This window comes from Phyllopteryx taeniolatus, chromosome 2 (genome assembly GCF_024500385.1).
Source record: "Phyllopteryx taeniolatus isolate TA_2022b chromosome 2, UOR_Ptae_1.2, whole genome shotgun sequence".
In the NCBI taxonomy this organism is placed as follows: domain Eukaryota; kingdom Metazoa; phylum Chordata; class Actinopteri; order Syngnathiformes; family Syngnathidae; genus Phyllopteryx; species Phyllopteryx taeniolatus.
The window spans coordinates 16,085,741-16,098,111 of record NC_084503.1 but is presented as its reverse complement, the minus strand read 5'-3'; positions in this window follow the sequence as shown (position 1 = coordinate 16,098,111).

The window sequence follows — 12,371 nt, the reverse complement described above, 5'->3', positions numbered from 1 at the left end:
CAGCCTGACCTGCTGTGTCCTGCCCGTCAGAAAGCTGTAAATCCACTGGCAGATGGCAGGTGAGACGCTGAGCTGGAGAAGCTTGGATGAAAGGAGTTCAGGGATGATGGTGTTGAACGCTGAGCTGTCCACGAACAGGATCCTCGCGTAGGTCCCTGCACAGTCGAGGTGTTCTACGATGAAGTGCAGTCCCATGTTGACTGCATCATCTGCAGATCTGTTTGCTTGGTAGGCAAACTGCAGGGGGTCCAGCAGGGGACCTGTGACACTCTTGAGGTGGTCCAGCACGAGACATTCAAAGGACTTCATGACCACAGATGTCAAAGCGACAGGCCTGTAGTCATTCAGACCCGATATTGCAGGTTTCTTGGGGACTGGAATGATGGTGGAGCGTTTGAAACAGGATGGAACTTCGCACATTTCCAGAGATCTATTGAAGATCTGAGTGAAGACTGGAGCAAGCTGGTCCACGCAGACATTGAGGCAGGATGGGGACACGTGGTCCGGGGCTGCCGCTTTGTTAATCTTTTGTTGTTTGAAGATGCGTCTCACATCCTGTTCATGGATGGTTAACGCAGAGGTCAGAGGTGTGATTGTGGTCGCGGGTGCGGCCGGGTGGGTGTGTGGTGTGAAACTGTCCTTTTCAAATCTGCAGTAGAAGGTATTCAAGTCGTTGGCTAGTGTGCTATTGTTCTCAGCTTGGGGGGATCATCGCTTGTAATTAGTCAGCGATTGGAATGCATGCCAGACTGATTTAGAGTCATTTGCGCTAAACTTATTTTCCAACTTTGCTGCATAGATCCTCTTTGCAATGTTAATTTCTTTAGTCAGCTGGTTTCTAGGTCGATTATACAGGGCTCTGTCCTGCGTCCTCCTTAGCTTGGCGAAGCTGCTTAAGTTTAGCAGTGAACCACGGCTTGTTGTTGTTGAATGTGCGAAATGATTTTGTTGGTACACAAACCTCTTCACAGAAACTGATATAGGATGTGACAGTGTAAGTGTATATTCATCCAGGCTGCCAGCTGAATTTTCAAAGACACTCCAGTCTGTGCAGTCAAAACAGCTTTGAAGTTCCATCTTGGCTTCATTGGTCCACTTTTTCACTGTTTTCATTGTAGGCTTTGCGCATTTAAGTTCTTGCCTGTACGTCGGTATTAAGTGAATTAAGCAGTGATCAGACGAGCCCAGGGCTGCACGAGGTATAGCACGGTATGCGTTTTTTACCATAGTGTAGCAGTGGTCTAAAGTATTATTTTCCCTGGTAGGACAGTCGATGTGCTGCTTGTATTTAGGGAGTTCGTGGTTGAGTTTAGCTTTGTTAAAGTCCCCGAGAATAATGAGGGGTGAGTACGGGTGGGGCGGCACGGTGGGCGACTGGTTAGAGCGTCAGCCTCACAGTTCTGAGGACCCGGGTTCAATCCCCGGCCCCGCCTGTGTGGAGTTTGCATGTTCTCCCCGTGCCTGCGTGGGTTTTCTCCGGGTACTCCGGTTTCCTCCCACATCCCAAAAACATGCATGAATTGAAGACTCTAAATTGCCCGTAGGCATGACTGTGAGTGTGAATGGTTGTTTGTTCCTATGTGCCCTGCGATTGGCTGGCAACCAGTTCAGGGTGTACCCCGCCTCCTGCCCGATGACAGCTGGGATAGGCTCCAGCACGCCCGCGACCCTAGTGAGGAGAAGTGGCTCAGAAAATGGATAGATGGATGGAGTCCGGGTGTTTTTTTTCAATTTCGTTGACTTGTTCGGCAAGCGTTAGCAGTTCGCCGTTCGTGTTAGCTTGAGGCGGTATGTAGACTCCAGCCAGTATGTACGATGCGAATTCACGTGGCGAGTAGAATGGTTTACAGTTTAAAAATAGCGACTCCAAATGCGGGCTGCAGTGTGTGCTGAGTTCCGTGACGTCCGTACACCATTTTTCGTTGATATAGAGGCATATCCCGCCGCCCTTTGTTTTCCCCGATGATTCCATGTCGCGGTCCGCTCGATGAATGTGAAAGCCGGGAAGCATGACGGCACCATCGGGTACAGCGTCGCAAAGCCAGGTCTCCGTGAAGCACATGGCCGCGGAACGTCCGAAGTCTTTACTGGTCTTTAACAGAAGATGAAGCTCGTCCATTTTGTTGGGTAGGGAGCGTACATTTGCGAGGTGGATCGACGGGAACGGCAATCTGTGTCCTCTCTTGCGGAGTTTCACCTGAATGCCGGCCCGTTTCCCTCTGTGGCGCCGCTTCCGTCTCCATGCGCCGAAAACCACGGACGCCGCTCCGGTGTGTAACTCGGGGGAAAAAACTGAGCGGATTTGCGAAAGTTGGTGACAGAAAGTCCGGAGTAGCCTCCTTGATGGTTAGCAGGTCTCCCCTTGTGTAAGTGAGTCGTGTAAGGTCTCCAAAGACGGACGAAAAACACAAAAACAAAAACAATACTAGAGAGCGCGTTACAGAGGCGACCATACTGGTAGGCGCCATCATGTTGGTATTCCTTTTTTTATTGCTGCTTTTAATTTAATGTATTGAAGCACGTTTCCTCCTGTTATTTTAAATTCTTGGAACAATTCATCACGTGTCATAAAAATATTATTGTTAAATGGTTGTTGTAGGTGGTCAATTCCATATTGTTCCCATAATTTAAAATAACGGGGTATGTTGTTAATTTCAAAATCTGGATTGTGCCACATTGGGGAGAGCATACTGGGAACTAATTGAGATTCTGTAGCTTCTAGACTTTTCCACCATGCCGTAAAGGTGGAGGTGTATACATACTACATTACAAAGCGTGTGTTCAGTTTATCCATCCATTTTTTTAATTTTCTTCTACATTTTGTCCTCATTGGGATCAGAGGTGAACTGGAGCCTGTGCAGAGGCAGTACAACCAGGACGGGTTGCCAGTCAATCGCAGGCACATTTAAATTTATGGAAGACGTTTTTTTTTTTTTTAAATGTGGGAAAAAAAAACTTACAAACATGCAATGTCCACAATGGAGAAAGCCCAGATTCAAAACCAGCAACTCTTGACTTTGAGGCAGACCTGCTAACACTACACGACCATGCTGCTTGGTTTTCATTTGAGTTTTTTTGTTTTGTATTCATCTGAAGGGACTTCATTAATTATTATCCAAAAATAAAAGCTGTGAAAGGCCAACATTTCAAATTGTTGCATTTCACATTTTTGTAATCCCAGCCTCCACACACCAACACACTTTGCAGACATGCATAATTGGATCGTACATACTGCTCACAAAGGGGATCCCATCTGGAGGGTATGTTTATGTGTTCATGTTTGTGATTTTGTGTGTGAATTAGTGGGTAATTTTTCTCACAGGCCACCCTCAGGCCCTGAGCTCCATTTGCGCCCATCCATCAGCCAGATGAGTTGTGTCCTTTTCACATTGCTGACAGCGTCGGGGGAACAAAAACAAAATAAATCAGACATTATATTTGTAGATTAAGACCAGTATCAATATTAACACTTCTTTTTGCCTTTAAAAGCAAAGGAGTTGATATCCACTAATTGAATGAGGACAACAGAATTTTTTTCAACATGAATAATAGAGTAGCTTCATTCATGTTGCCATTGTATTTGACATTGTGACATGGTGAAGGTATGTTTTTCAATGACTAACAAACACTGTATATACTAGTGTTTCCTGGCTTTTATTGAGCCAAGCCACATATTTTACATCGGAAAAATCTCACGCACTCCAAACAAAAATACACAGGTTATATACCTGTGTATTTTTGTTTGGAGTGAAATATTTATGGTCTTGGCTAATGGCTAACTCAGTGTGATATCTGGGCTCTTTCGACCAATTAAGTCAAACTGGATAATTGTGTGTAGATGTCTCACAGCTCACTAATATGCCATGACACAGTGGTTGGGAATCAATGGCATTCAAACCTTAGCCACTCCATGTGCATGTACTGTTTGGTTAAAGTGAATACACACTGACAATACTACATGGGGCTGTGCCTCACCGAATGGCGCTATTCTTCTTTCCTTTATGTAAATTGTAGTTCATAGTAAACAACGATAATAATAACAGCCGTGTTTCAAATGAAAAGTTGAGAAAAATGTTTTTTTTAAATTTAATTGAATTTATGTTTTTTTAAATCTGTCCTGTTCAGCTACATGGCCATGCAGAATGGTGCATCTGTATGCCTTTTGTGCTGGAACAGGTTTGCCGTGCAACAGGGGAGTTTGAAATATTCCCTCTGCTTATTTTTTAATTATTCTGATGTTTATTGAATTATTGGTGGTTATTATAGCCACATTTCCAAAAGGCAGTAGTTTGGCCTGGTACGCTATACCCTGTTTTGGTTACCACGAGTGTGTAACTAACGGCAGAACAGCATAGCAGACAGATGCATGAGCACTGTTAATACTGTGAGATTACATGATTATAGCAGTTGGACAGCATTGTAACACACCAATGAACTCCACAAAGAAGTAAACAAATCCTCTTTCTTTCATAACCCACATCACCTTTTAAACCAATCTTTTGTTTTTCTCCCATTCTGTCACGTCCCAAAGTGCCAAACAAAGCCAGAGGTCTTGGCTAAAAGCAGGGCTTTATTTCTTGAGCAAAACCAGTCTGAGAAACGGCCTGAAAAGAAACACTTTGTTTAATTAGTAAAACACACGATGAAATACACACTGTCAGGGTCTCACAGACGTACAACAGTCAATCGCTCGAGTGCTCTTGATGGTTTTTCAAAATGTGGAGGCGAAGAAACAAGTAGGGAATTAGTTCCGACTCGAACAGACCACATTTTTGATAGGAGCCAAGAATAAAATGAGCTGCAAAGAGAAACAGCTAATGTGAAATACCACAGAAGTACAGCAATAATCAACTGACATCAGTATCTAGCTACACCCATACACATACCTACACTAATAAACTACTCCCTCAAATACTCCTCCTTCAAATAGACATCTGGCAGCAAATGAGTAAATAACAAGCTTCTCTGAATTCGTACTGGAGGCCCTTGTTCGAAGTCAAAGCTCTAAAGACTGTTCAAATTCCATTCTTATTTTAGTTTTCAGCAAGAACGGCATTCTGGAGAGCGTAGAAATCCACCAAGACCAAATTGGTTCAATTCTGTATCTAACAATAAATTATGTAGTAAACAAGAACGTTTGCCTCTGTGCTGTGATTTATCCTGCATGAAAATAATATTTCCTGGGTGTCAGTGACACAAATATCTCAATATCATGATTCAACCACCTTCACAGTGGCATTCCAACACAAAATGTAGGTTCTGTGAAAGATCAATTAATTAATTATTAATTTTCAGAGCCAGTTCCGGAATACCATTTCCTGATCACTTCAATGTTGGTCCATCCATCAATTTTCAACAACGCTTATCCTGGTTAGGGTCACGGGGCGCTGGAGCCTATCCCAGCTGACTTCGGGCAAAAGGCTGACTACACCCTGAAATGGTCGCCACTCAGTCGCAGGGCACATATAGACAAGACAAACCATTCGCATTCACATTCACATTCGCACCGTCACTGAGTGGGAACTGAACCCACGCTGCCCGCACCAAAGTCAGGTGAGTGTACCACTACACCATCAGTGACCTCCACTTCAATGTTAGTTTTAGTAAAAGCAAGCATTGCGGTAAAAAAAACATACTTCACCCTCCATTTAAAAAAAAAACATTGTCCACCTACCATGCCAGGCCATCCACACATTTCTACCTCAGTGATGAACACCAAACAAGTGCTCTCTCCCCTGCAGACAACAGTTGCGGATGCACCTCGATTTCTATCCTGCTTCCTATTTGCTTTCAAGTGCATCATATTCCCATGTCAACGAGTTTGTCCATCTTGCTTGGGAGTTTCACACCTCCTGAGCCTCTCTCGGTTTATCTCCCAGTTTCATTTCACCAGACTCTTATTTTAAAGGCCAGGTACCTAAAAGGGTGTTACGATCATGTTTGGTTGTTTTGTGTTGTGTTATATTTGGATTATTTAAGTGCCTTCCGAGAGGGACTGCATCATGCGTGTAATTTGGCATGTTCCTCGCTTGCAGTCGCCCAAATGAAAATGAAAATGAGATTTGATAAAAAATCTGCGTCACGGGTTTTCCAAACCGGTGACGAGGTGCTGGTTTTATTACCTGTCATTGGTTTTCGGGTCCATATCTAGTTGATCACAAACTCAGTGAAACAGATTACTCCGGATAGAAATAAGAAAACTTGGGTCTGCCACATCAACATGTTGAAAAAATATATTCGTCAGGATGATTGTGTCAAAACTTCTCCAGTTGTTGCACCTGTAGCTTCTGTTGAATGATAGGCATAGTTCTGTATGCTGTGCATGTCTCCACAATTCTGAGGTTTTGAGAAATTTGAATGTATATTTGGAACATCTCTCTAATTCTGCTAGATCTTACATTCGTGGCATTATTGAAGACTATTTGGTGATATTCCCTCCCAGACGAAAGTGCTTAATCTGTCACGTTTGGGGTTTGGTCGAAGGGGAGGAAGGCAAGGCAAGAACATGGAGGACCCAAGTGCAGGGAAGCAGAGAGGCAACGCAGTAGTGCAGGAGTATATAAAAAAAATTATATTTAATTCCAAAAACAAAGGAAAACAAGGATCATGAAAAAGTCTAAATGCAAAATTAACAGTGTCCAAAATCTAAACCCAAAGTAACAAAGAAACACTTGAGTAAACCCAAAACAAGAAACAAGACATGACTGATGAAATAACTGAGCGACAACGACATGGCACAGACAGAGACAATGACATACTGCAAAGACGTGACGATGACAATGAATCGACAAGAACTGAAAGAAACCAGGGAACTAAATACAAACAGATTGACGAGACAACGAGGAACACCTGGACAAGACACGAGTGGCTGGAGAGAGCTGATTGGTCGACACAACAACCAAATGAGCACACGACAAACATGGAACAAAACTAAACACAACCCAAACCAAAACACAGACCATGACATAAACATGACATTGATGTGAAAAATCACAAACCGTTAAAACAACGTGCAACGCGAGCTCATCCTTGAGTTGTTCAGAAAGGCCGTTCGAAAAAAATCCTCCCAACCGCACCTTCATCCCACCCGCATTCACCCACAAGTATGCGGAACTCAATCGCGTACTCTGCTATAGATTTAGCGCCCTGAGTGAGTGTGAGGAGGCGACGGGTGGCTTCTTTGCCCTGAACGGGGTGATCAAATACTTTACGGAGTTTGGAGGAAAAGGAATCAAATGACTGGAGTACCGGGGAGGAGTTGTGCCATAAGGAAGGTGACCATTTAGCTGCTTTACCACGGAGGACGTTAGTGACATATGCTACCTTGGATTGTTCGGTGGGATAACTGTAAGGTTGAAGGCTGAAAACCAGGGTGCAGTTAAGACGAAATTGGCTACAAGTGCCTAAGTCCCCGGAGTTGGCTTCAGGTGGAGGAAAGTGAGGTTCTTTGTAAGGGAAGCAGGGTGGCTCAGAGGCTGCGGGCTCAGAATGGGTACTTACTGGGAGTTGAAAGGATTGCATCTTTGATGAAAGGAGGGAGACCTGTTGCGAAAGGGAGTGTAGAGTTTCTGTGATTTCTTGTCCTGACATTCTATGTGGGCGCCTTGGAGGGTGAGTGCGTTCTTAAGTGCCTCCAGAGTTGCTGGGTCCATGATGGTCAGTGTATTCTGTCACGAATGGAGAGGAGCTGGACCCAAGAGCAGGCAGAGGCAGATAGGTTATGATGAACAGTTTATTAGAGAAGGTAATGGAAGTGGTCCTTGAGGTACGTTGGCGGGCAGTGCAGGAAGGCACGTGCAGCAGGCAGTGGCGAGGACAGGCGGCTGGCTTGGCGGCAGGAATTACGTAGACCAGGAGCACGGAGGAAACACTGAGGATGAGGAGAGACACAGGGGTCATAAAAGAAGACGAGGAATCGAGTATCTTACGTAAGGCAGGTGGGCCGTGGTACAGCTTGGAAAAGCTGCAATACTTTCCGGGATCAGGCAGGCTTATATGCAGGTGGTGACGAGGGCTGATTGGTGACAGGTGCGCGGCTTGAGGAAGGTGCTGGAAAGAGAGAGCGGAAGGGAGAGAGAGGGCAAGAGGGAGTAAAGCGCCACCCAGGCTCCAACAATAGTACTGCACGGCAGTTAATGACAGATTTCTTTTAGACAACTATATATAATAGACAATACAGTCACGGGTCTACTTATTTTTCCAAATTGCCCGTAGGTGTGAATGTGAGTGCGAATGGTTGTTTGTTTATATGTTCCCTGCAATTTTTTGGCGACCAGTTCAGGGTGTACCCCACCTCTCGCCAGAAGATAGCTGGGATAGGGTCCAGCACGCCCCTGACCCTAGTGAGCATAAGCTGTACAGAAAATGGATGGATGTTTTTTTTATTTCTATTTTTTAATGTATTATTATTTTACTTGTTACTAATTTCCTGGTTGTTCTTTTAAGTTATATTTAAAGTTGAGTTTTGGTAGTTGAGTAAATACTAAATTTAGAAATCAATGAATAATCATGTTTATTAATCATGATTTCAATATTCATCCATCCATTTTCTGAGCCGCTTCTCCTCACTAGGGTCGCGGGCGTGCTGGAGCCTATCCCAGCTGTCATCGGGCAGGAGGTGGGGTACACCCTGGACTGGTTGCCAGCCAATCGCAGGGCACATACAAACAAACAACCATTCGCACTCACAGTCACACCTACGGGCAATTTAGAGTCACACATTAATGCATGTTTTTGGGATGTGGGAGGAAACCGGAGTGCCCGGAGAAAACCCACACAGGCACGGGGAGAACATGCAAACTCCACACAGGCGGGGCCGGGGATTGAACCCGGGTCCACAGAATTGTGAGCCTGATGCTCTAACCAGTCGCCCACCGTGCCGCCCGATTTCAATATCAATCAAAATTATTGTGATTATCATTTTTTCCATAATCGCCAAGCCCGACAGCAGAGAGTGGCCTCAGCCAACCCACGACAGTCGTTTGGGTTGAAACACTTTCATTGCTATCCATTCAGTTGTAACAATGGTTATGGAGTCACCTGAAGGCCAAAGGTCACTGAATTATTGAATCTATTAGGAAGGGATAAAGGGACAGCATTGTTTATGGGCAATAGGTGGTGTTTTAGATCTCCCTCTGTGTTCAGAGATGGTATTTCAACCTTGTCTCCCTCACTCCTTTTTCAAACCATCTGTCTTCTCTATGCAGTACATGTACATTTTTGTCCTGTTTGTCTTGGAGGTGAATGCAGACAGCTGAGTCTCAAGCTGAAGAGTTAACCCGTCTGTATTGCGTTGACATGTGCCTGTATCTTGTCTTGTCTCCCTCTGTGCCATTCTATCCACTATTTTCCTTCCAGTGCATCTCCACATCTACAACTCTGTTCTGTTTACTCTTGCTGCCTAGTATCTTTTCCTTCATATCCCTTTACACCCTCCAGCCAATTTCCCCACAGTCCCCTTTCCAACATCGAGTTTTCTTTCGATATCATTGCTTATCTACCTTTCTGATGAGGTCTCTCCGTGTTTATGCCCACTGTGTTATTTCTATCCCCCTACCATCTTGAAACTCACTGCTTTATGTAAGGCTCCATGGCCCCACCCAGAATCACTCACTATGCTGGCTCTCACAGGGACCAGGCTGCTGAAGATTACACTCCACTGGGCAAGTTTTCTCTCTGTGGGCCTTTTCCCAGCAGATGTGGCTAATGCAACCTATTATCACTGTCCCCGCCACCCCCCTTTTATGTCTTCTTTTCCACTCCATTTTCTTCTGTTATTCAAAGTTACCTGCTGTTATGTGAGGTAAAATCACCTCTATAACAAGGACAAAAGGGCATAGGCACATCCTTTCTCTCTCTCTTACTCTTTCTCTTTCTCACTCTCTATCTGTGTGTCCAAACATCGATGCACATCCATCCAAATCAATTTAGTATAAATACATATGTATTATAGTATTAGCTATCCATCAATCCATACTGTACATCCACCCAAGCAGCTTTTTCTATTTCTTAATCTTTATCTTGTTCACAGCCACAGTGAAGTTGGAGCCTATGCCAGCTAACTTTGGGTGTGAGGCTGTGTACACCGTTGATTGTTCGCCATTCGACCACACTGCATATATAGAAAACCATTCTCACCTTAAAATTTTGAGTCTTAAATGAACCTAATATGCATGTTTTTTGGGATGTGGGAGTAAGCCGGTGTACCTAGAGAAAACCCACCTAAGCATGTGGAGAACATGCAAATGTCACACAGAAAGGCTGGAGCCCGGATTCACACCCTCAACTACATTACTGTGAAGCAGATGTTATAACCACTGTGCACATATTCCAATGGAGGGAAAATGCAAAAAAATGTCAAACATGCAGTGAAAACACAGCGAAAACAATACCTTTGCGCTTGGCAAAGCTGACCTAAATTCTCTCCACACAGTGGACAAAAAACACCATGTTCCCTGTTTTTTGGTTTTGTCTGTTTTCCAGAATATTGAGTGCTTGAGAATAACTCCAGGTTGAAGATGACTGATAATTAAAGTAAATCATAATCAACATCCAAATCTGTATTTGGCACATCCCTGTTATAGTGGACATGGTCCACTTGACTGCTGTTTTTTTTGGCTTCATTGAAAAAACTATTGTGCAGAATTCAGTGAACCACTTTACAAAATTATGGTTGCAGAAAAGACTCTTTTTTAAATGTATTTTGTCAACAACAGCAGTTGCCCATTGGTGTATGAATGGGTGGGTGAATTTGAGGCTTTGTAAAGTGCTTTGGGCACTGTGATGGTGTAGATAAAGCACTATATAAGTGCAGCCCATTTACAATTTATTTATGCTGTATTTGTAAATGCTGAAAATGATCCCTCTGATGATGTTCATTTCAGTGGCCACCTGGTTAAAAAGGTCACACGGAGAAGGTATAAGGCCATTGCAAGTCAAAACTCAAGCTGTGGTGGCCAGTTGGACAGAGCAGCAAGGGGTCGTTTCCTCATATCACCTTGTTAACCCCCTCACCGGGCTCATCTTACTGCTGAAACCCAGGAACACTTTAGAGGTCACCATGGTCACTTTCACTCTCACAGATGGCCAGAATTTATCATCATTTAAACTTCATCTGAATGAGCAGTTATGGATGTAAAGTTAATAAAATAAATTCCTTTAAGTTTTTTTTGCCTCAGTCATCAATGCCTTTGTTCAGCATCCATGGTTAAAGTTCTCAACACTCTTGCCTTCTTTTCTTGATTAAATTGTTGGAATGTACACTTAAAAAAAAAAACATGTATTAAATTTTTGGTTGCACATGATTGAAATGTGATAAACTGATGTATTTTTACCCTCTTCTCCTAGAAAATAATCAAATAATAATAATAATAATCTGTTTGTTTAACACATTTTGATCATGTGCAACGATGTTCCAATAACGTAAATTCAAAGGAATTTTTTTTTTCAGTGCAGACATTTTGAGTTGAGGCAATTAAAATTAATTCAAAGGTACAATGTAATAATATTTGTAGCACAATAAGCCCATGTTCCACTGTTTTAAGATTTTATTTTGCCTTGCCCTAAATCCACCCCTCCCGAATTGACCCACTTGTTGGGAATGCATTTTCTCTATCAATGATAAAATGCATGTTTTCGCCCTTCCTCATCTGCTTCCTTACTCTCACAGGTTTTTTGGCCTGCAGCTGTGACTGCAATACAGCTGTGCCAACACACATGACTATCCATATGAGATAGGACTAACTGGCTATTTAATGGACATCCTGACGTTTTTTTTTTTTTTTTTTTGTAGCAGCATATTCGATAAACAATACACACACACCAAAGAAAAGATTATATAATACCAGACTATATTTTGTGCAATTTGTATTTACAAATTACAAATTAAGTTGGGACTTTGTGTGAAACATAAATATAATGATTTGCAATTTTTTTTCAACATGTATTAAATTGAATACACTGGGAAGACAAGATATTTAATGTTAAAACTGTTAGACTTTATTGTTTTTAGCAAATATTCACTCATTTTGAGTTTGATGCCTGCAACACTTTACCAAAATGCAGGGAGAGGGGCATGTTTACCATTGTGTTACATCACCTTTCCTTTTAACAACACTCATTAAGCATTTTGGAACTGAGGACATTAATTGTTGAAGCTTTGAAGGTGGAATTCTTTCCCATTCTTGCTTGATGTACAACTTCAGTTGCTAGTCCAGGGTATCTATTTTTTAGTAGGAAGCCATGCTGTTGCAGCACTAGCAAAATGTGCCTTTGCATTGTCTTCCTGAAATATGCAGGGATGCCGCTGAAAAAGACGTTGCTTTTAAATTTGTACTTATAACAATCTGGATGGTCCTTTTTCTCTTTGGCCC